The sequence below is a fragment of the Camelus bactrianus genome, chromosome 6, assembly GCF_048773025.1.
Source record: "Camelus bactrianus isolate YW-2024 breed Bactrian camel chromosome 6, ASM4877302v1, whole genome shotgun sequence".
Lineage (NCBI taxonomy): Eukaryota > Metazoa > Chordata > Mammalia > Artiodactyla > Camelidae > Camelus > Camelus bactrianus.
This window is the reverse complement of record NC_133544.1, coordinates 23,659,589-23,665,588: the sequence shown is the minus strand read 5'-3', so window position 1 is coordinate 23,665,588 and position 6,000 is coordinate 23,659,589.

Below are 6,000 nucleotides of genomic sequence, written 5' to 3'. Positions count from 1 at the left end.
TCTCCCAAGTCAGTAAAATTGTCTTGATATAAATATAATAGGGACTATACTTACTCCACCATCTTAAACAATTAAAGAAATACAAAAATTTCCAATCTCCAACAAAATAAAATTAGTAATGTGTGGAAAATAATTTTAAAAATTGCCAGGCACAAAGAAGCAAGAAAACAAAACCATTATGTAAAGAAAAAGCAATCAATAAAAACAAACTCAGAATTACACAGATGACAGAACTATTAGATGAGACACTAAAACAGCTTTTACAACTATATTCCATATGTTTAACAAGGTAGAGAAAAACATGAGATATTAAAGAGAGACATGGAAGATTTTTGAAAGCCTAAATCTAACTTCTATAAATATAAAATGTCTGAGATAAAAAAGTACAGTGGATTGGATTCACACTAGATTAGACACTACAGAAGAAAAGATTATAACTTTGAAGACATAGCAGTATAAACTCTCCAAAATAAAATGCAGAGGGAAAAAATCTGAAGAAGGTAACACAAAAGAAAGGACAAAAGGACAACTTAAAGCAATCTAGAATATGTATAACTGGAGTCCCAGAAGTATGGAGGAAGTGAGGGGAGAAAAATATTTGAAGAAACAATAGCCAAAAACTTTCCAAATTGAATGAAAATTATAAACCCACAGATCCAAAAAGCTCAATGAGCCCCAAGGACAAGAAATAAGATGAAAATGACATTAAGACATGTCATAAGCAAACTAGTGATAAAGAGAAAATCTTAACAGCAGCAGCAGCAGTATGAAAGCATTTCTGCATAGAGGAAAAAAGGATAAGAATAACAGCAGACTTTATCTCAGAAATAATGTGAGCCAGAAGACAGTGGAGCAGTATCTTTAAAGTACTGAAAGAAAACATCATCAACCTGAGATTCTATACCCAGCAAAATATCTTTCAAAAAATGAAAACAATATAAAGATTTTTTTTTTTTTTGGACAAACCTGAAGGAATCAACAACAGCATAGCAGAACTACAGGAAATGTTAAAGAAAATACTTCAGGCAAAAGAAAATTATACCACATAAAAATCTGGATCTACACAAAGGAGTGAAAAGCACCAAAAATGGTATTTGTGAAAGACCGTAAAAAAAGGAAGCAGGTTGTCTGATAGGTAGCTAGTAGTGTTCCTTATAGTAGTAGTGAGAGGAGAAGACAGGGTAGGAATAGATGAACACAGCTTAGAGATAGTGTGTACAAGCCTTGGGGTCAGGCAGAGCTGGATTTTGGTCTCGGCTCTATACTAGCTGTGTGAATTTAGGCAAGTTTACTACCACGTCAAAGCTTCAGTTTCCTCATTGATAAAATAGGGATAATGTAACACTATGATAGACAGAGTAACAGCCCCCTGGAATCTGTGAATATGTTACCTTACATAGCAAAAGGGACTTTGTAGATATGATTAAAGTTAAGGACCTTGAGATGGGATGATTATCCTGGATTATCCATGTGGGTGCATGTGGGTTCCTAAAAGCAGAGAACCTTTCCCAGCTGTGGTCAAAGAGAGATGTGAAGGCAGCAGGAGGACCAGAAAGACTTGATGTTGCTGGCTTTGAAGATGGAGGAGGTGCCACAAGCTGGGGAATGTGGGGGATGGGGGGTGAGGCTCTAGAAGCTAATAAAAGCAAAGAAATGGATTCTCCCCAAAAAGCTTCAGAAAAGAACACAGCCCTGCTGACACCTTAATTTTAGCTGAGTAAGATCCATGTGGAAATTCTGACCTACAGAATTGTAAGATAATATATTTGTGTTGTGTTAAGCCACTAAATTTGTGGTAACTTATTATAGCAGCTATAGGAAACTAATACAAACACCCATGTCAAAAAGTTTGTTGAGAAGATTAAATGAAATAATGAATTTGAAGTCTTCAACATGATGTCTGGCCCAAAGTAAACCTTCAATAAATGTTACCTCAATCAACCCACCCCCTTGCCCAAATTCTATATAGCTGAGGAAGGTACATTATGAGACGTGTGGCATCAGCAGAGTTTGGTAAACCTTTGCCATCTGCCACCTACAAAAAAGGTGTCAGGAGTGCTGGGGCCAAGGAGGAGGGCAGGTTTTAGGGAGTCACTCATTTTTCATGTGAATGTGGACACTTCCTGCCCCCCACCTTGCTGGACACTGCTTCTATTAGTAACATCTCTCCAATGGTTACTGGAAAAAAAATTCTGGAGAGTCCAGAATGTCTTGGATCAGCTTAGAGAAGATCTGAGCAAGGAGAAGAATTGTGGGAGGGACACAAAGGCAAAAAGACACTGTCCCTGTTCTTATGATATTTACAGTCTTGTGGGAGGTGATAGAATATAAACAAATACACACCAAATAAACAAGGTACTGTTGGATTATGATTAGGCCATAAAAGAAAGAAAGAAGATGATGAGATAGAAAATGTCTAGGAGAGTAGGATTTCTTAAGATGGTATTAGAAAAGGCCTCTTTGTGGAGGTGATGTTTTAGCCAAGACTTCAAAGATGAGGCGATTCCTTGACCCTCACTTGCAAAACCCTATAGACAGGCATTCTTGGTTGCAGGACAGTATATGCCAAGGCCCTGGGGTGGGGGGAGGGAGGCAGGGAGGGAATGCTTAGTGATTGGTACTGACAGCATGGAACAGGGGCCAGATCACAGGCTGTGCAGGCCGTGATGAGGACTTTCAGTTGACTATAACTGCAGGGACTCTACTGAACCAGCAATCAGCAGAGGGGTGTGTGTGTGTGTGTAAAGGACAAAGGAGGGAGAAACCTATTATTTCTTTCTGTGTGCAGATCCAACTCATCAGATGATTTCCTCATTCAATTTACAGCCTCACGCTAATGGTCAATTGGGGGAAACTCATTGACTAGACTCTCTTCCTCTTCTCAGTAATTACTAATACTTTTGGAATGTTTAATTTGTGTTGGGCTCTATGCTAAATGCTTTGCATTCCCTATTTCTCTTAATCTCCACCCAAGAGATGGGTACATTCTGCTATTGTCTCATCTTACAGATGAGGAAGTTCAGTAGTTAGCTCTGGACATAGCTAATTACATGTGGAGCTTCACCCTTGGCTTCTCTCTCTTCTCTGCTTTACCTGCTCCAAGTCTTCTCAGAACTCCTTATCATCAGCGACTGTTTCAATCGCCAGCTATGATGGCCTTTCCTGAGAACTGTTCCTCTCCAATTTTCCTATGGTCCTTTTTTTTCTTAAATGTCACCCTTCCTGGCTTCTATACACTAGTTCTCTTCCAATGGTCTCTGTTCCTTTGAGCTGGCTGCTTTGCCCCCACAGATTTCTTCTCTCGTACCTTCTTTCCTTGAGTGGCCCTGCCCACAGCTACCATTATCACTAGCTTTCATTTAAAATTTCCCTGAAGATTGAGACAAGCACTTCTAATGTCCTGTCCCAGAACAGTAAACAAATATTTTTTTTTAATGGACAATAGTTACTGAGTACCTACCATGTGCAAAGTACTATGCTAGGAATTGCTGAGAATACAATGGCTAGGACAGGGTCTCTGGGGTGAAGGAGTAGACTTCATTTTTGCTATATACAGTAAATATTTGTTATGTATAAGTAATTTAGTTGGGGGGGGCAAGCTTGCACATAATTGGCTCTGATTCAAGGCTGAATGAAGAAAATGCTGTAAGAAAGATACCAACAAGGGCTGAGAGAGCCTAACAGAGTAGGTAAGTAAAGGGAATTCTTCATGGAGGTGCCACTGGCATTGAGCCTTTAGATCACCCCAAATCCCAGGGGTGTTCAGGAAATAGCATGGGGTCTGGTGTGGCAAGCATGATGCAGGAGGTAGTGGAAGATGGATGAAGTGAAATGGTGTTTCAGGAATCTCACTCTGGTGCCAGTATAGAGAATAACTTTTTGGGGAGAGAGAGACTGGAAGTGGTAAGACCAGTAGGGAGGCTGCTGCACCATTCACAGGAGTAGTTACCTACCCAGATGAGGCCTATGGCAGTCAGATAGCAAAAGAGCGAGGGTGGATGCAAGAACTATCAAAGAAGAATCCATGAGGCTTGGTATTTAATTAGATGAAGAGGTATAAGGAAAAAGCAGGGGCTAATGGCTAACTCACTTGGGTAACTGCAGGATGGTGGTGACATCTCCCAAACTGGGGACAGTGGAGAAGGGGCAGATATGATAGGGACTGTGGAAGAAACTAAGATTTGTTTTGACATCTTAAATTGGAGATGCTGGTGGAGAAGACAAGTGGTGATAGCTAATAGAAAGCTGAAAACAAAAGCTAGATTTCAAGAAACTTGGGAGCTTTCAGTGCTGATGGAGGCAACTGACACCATGGGAGCTGATATGATTTGTGGGAGAGAACGTCACTTAAGCAGAAAAGAGGGCTGATGGCTGGGGACACCTCTTGAACATTTCCATCTTTTTGTCCTGTGGGAGCCACAAATTTAGTATGTCCAAAGTGGAATTAATCATCTTCCCACCAAACCTTTTTCTCTCCTTGACTTTCTCTAGCTGTTCAAATGGCACCAACCACTCTGTTAGTCACTGTGGCTCAAAGCTTTAGTCATCTTTGTCTCCTCCCTTAATTCTTTTTTTTTTTTTTTGAATTTTACAATTTTATTTATTTATTTAATTGAAGTATAGTTGATGTACTTAGTATATATTATTTATATATTTATTTATTGAATTATAGTTGATTATATAAACTACAGGTGTACAATATAGTGATTCACAATTTTTAAACGTTATACTCCATTTACAATTATTGTAAAATATTGGCTATATTCCCTGTGTTGTACACTACATTCTTGTAGCTTATTTTATACATAATAATTTGTATCTCTTAATCCCCTACCCCTTTATAGTTCCTCTCCTCTTCCCTCTTCCCACTGGTAACCACTAGTTTGTTCTCTGTATCTGTATCTACTTTTTAAAAAATATTCACTAGTTGTATTTTTTTTTAGATTCCACATATAAGTGATATCATACAGTATTTGTCTTTCTCTGATTTATTTCACTTAGTATAGTACCTTCCAAGTCTATCCACGTTGCTGCAAATGGCAAAATTTTATTTTTTATTTTTATTCATTCTTAATTCTTTACATAGTAAGTTTCACCTATAGAAAATTCTGAAAATCTATAAGGACAACACGTAGGCAATACAAATGCCTACAATGGAACTATTTTGAATGATACGTAGTGTATCATTCTTGTCATATTCCTATGCAAGTATAGATTTAATTTCCTTTATACATGAATAGTCATACTCTACATGTTTAGAGTAACATTTTTATTGAAGTATGACTATCATACAGAAATATACACAACCAGAAACTGATGACTTTTCATGTAATTAAATATTTTTCCACAATGAATTTAAAATGGCTGCAAGTTATTCCATCCAATAGATTTATCGTAATTTAGATAACTAACCCCTGTTGTAGGATTTCTGGATTTTTTCCTAGTCTTCTCAGCCTGCACTCCACAATGCTACAAAGATGAATTTACCTGTATTTAACATTTTGGCATCCATTTCCAGTTTTTTCTTTAGAATAAAATTTAGTAGAGGCAGAATTTCTGGGTCAAAAGGCATGTGTATATTTAAAAATAAACTTTTAATTTCAGAATAGTTTTAGGTTTACAGAAAAATTCTGAAGATACTACAGACAGTTCCTATATACCTCATACTCCATTTCTTCCATATTAACATCACACATTTGTCACAATTAATGAACCAATGTTGAGACATTATTATTAACTAAAGTCCATAATTTACCCAGATTTCTTTAGTTTTTACCTAATGTCCTTTATCTATTCCAGTATCCTATCAGGATACAACCTTACATTTAGTTGCCATGTCTCCTTAGGCACCTCTTGGCTGTGACAGTTTCTCAGACTTTCCTTGCTTTTGGAAACCTTGACAATTTTGAGGAATATTGGTCAGATATTTTTGTAGAACTTCGGAGTTGACTGCTTTTTTTCCTTATTAGACTGGGGTTATGAGTTTTGGAAAGTACCTTA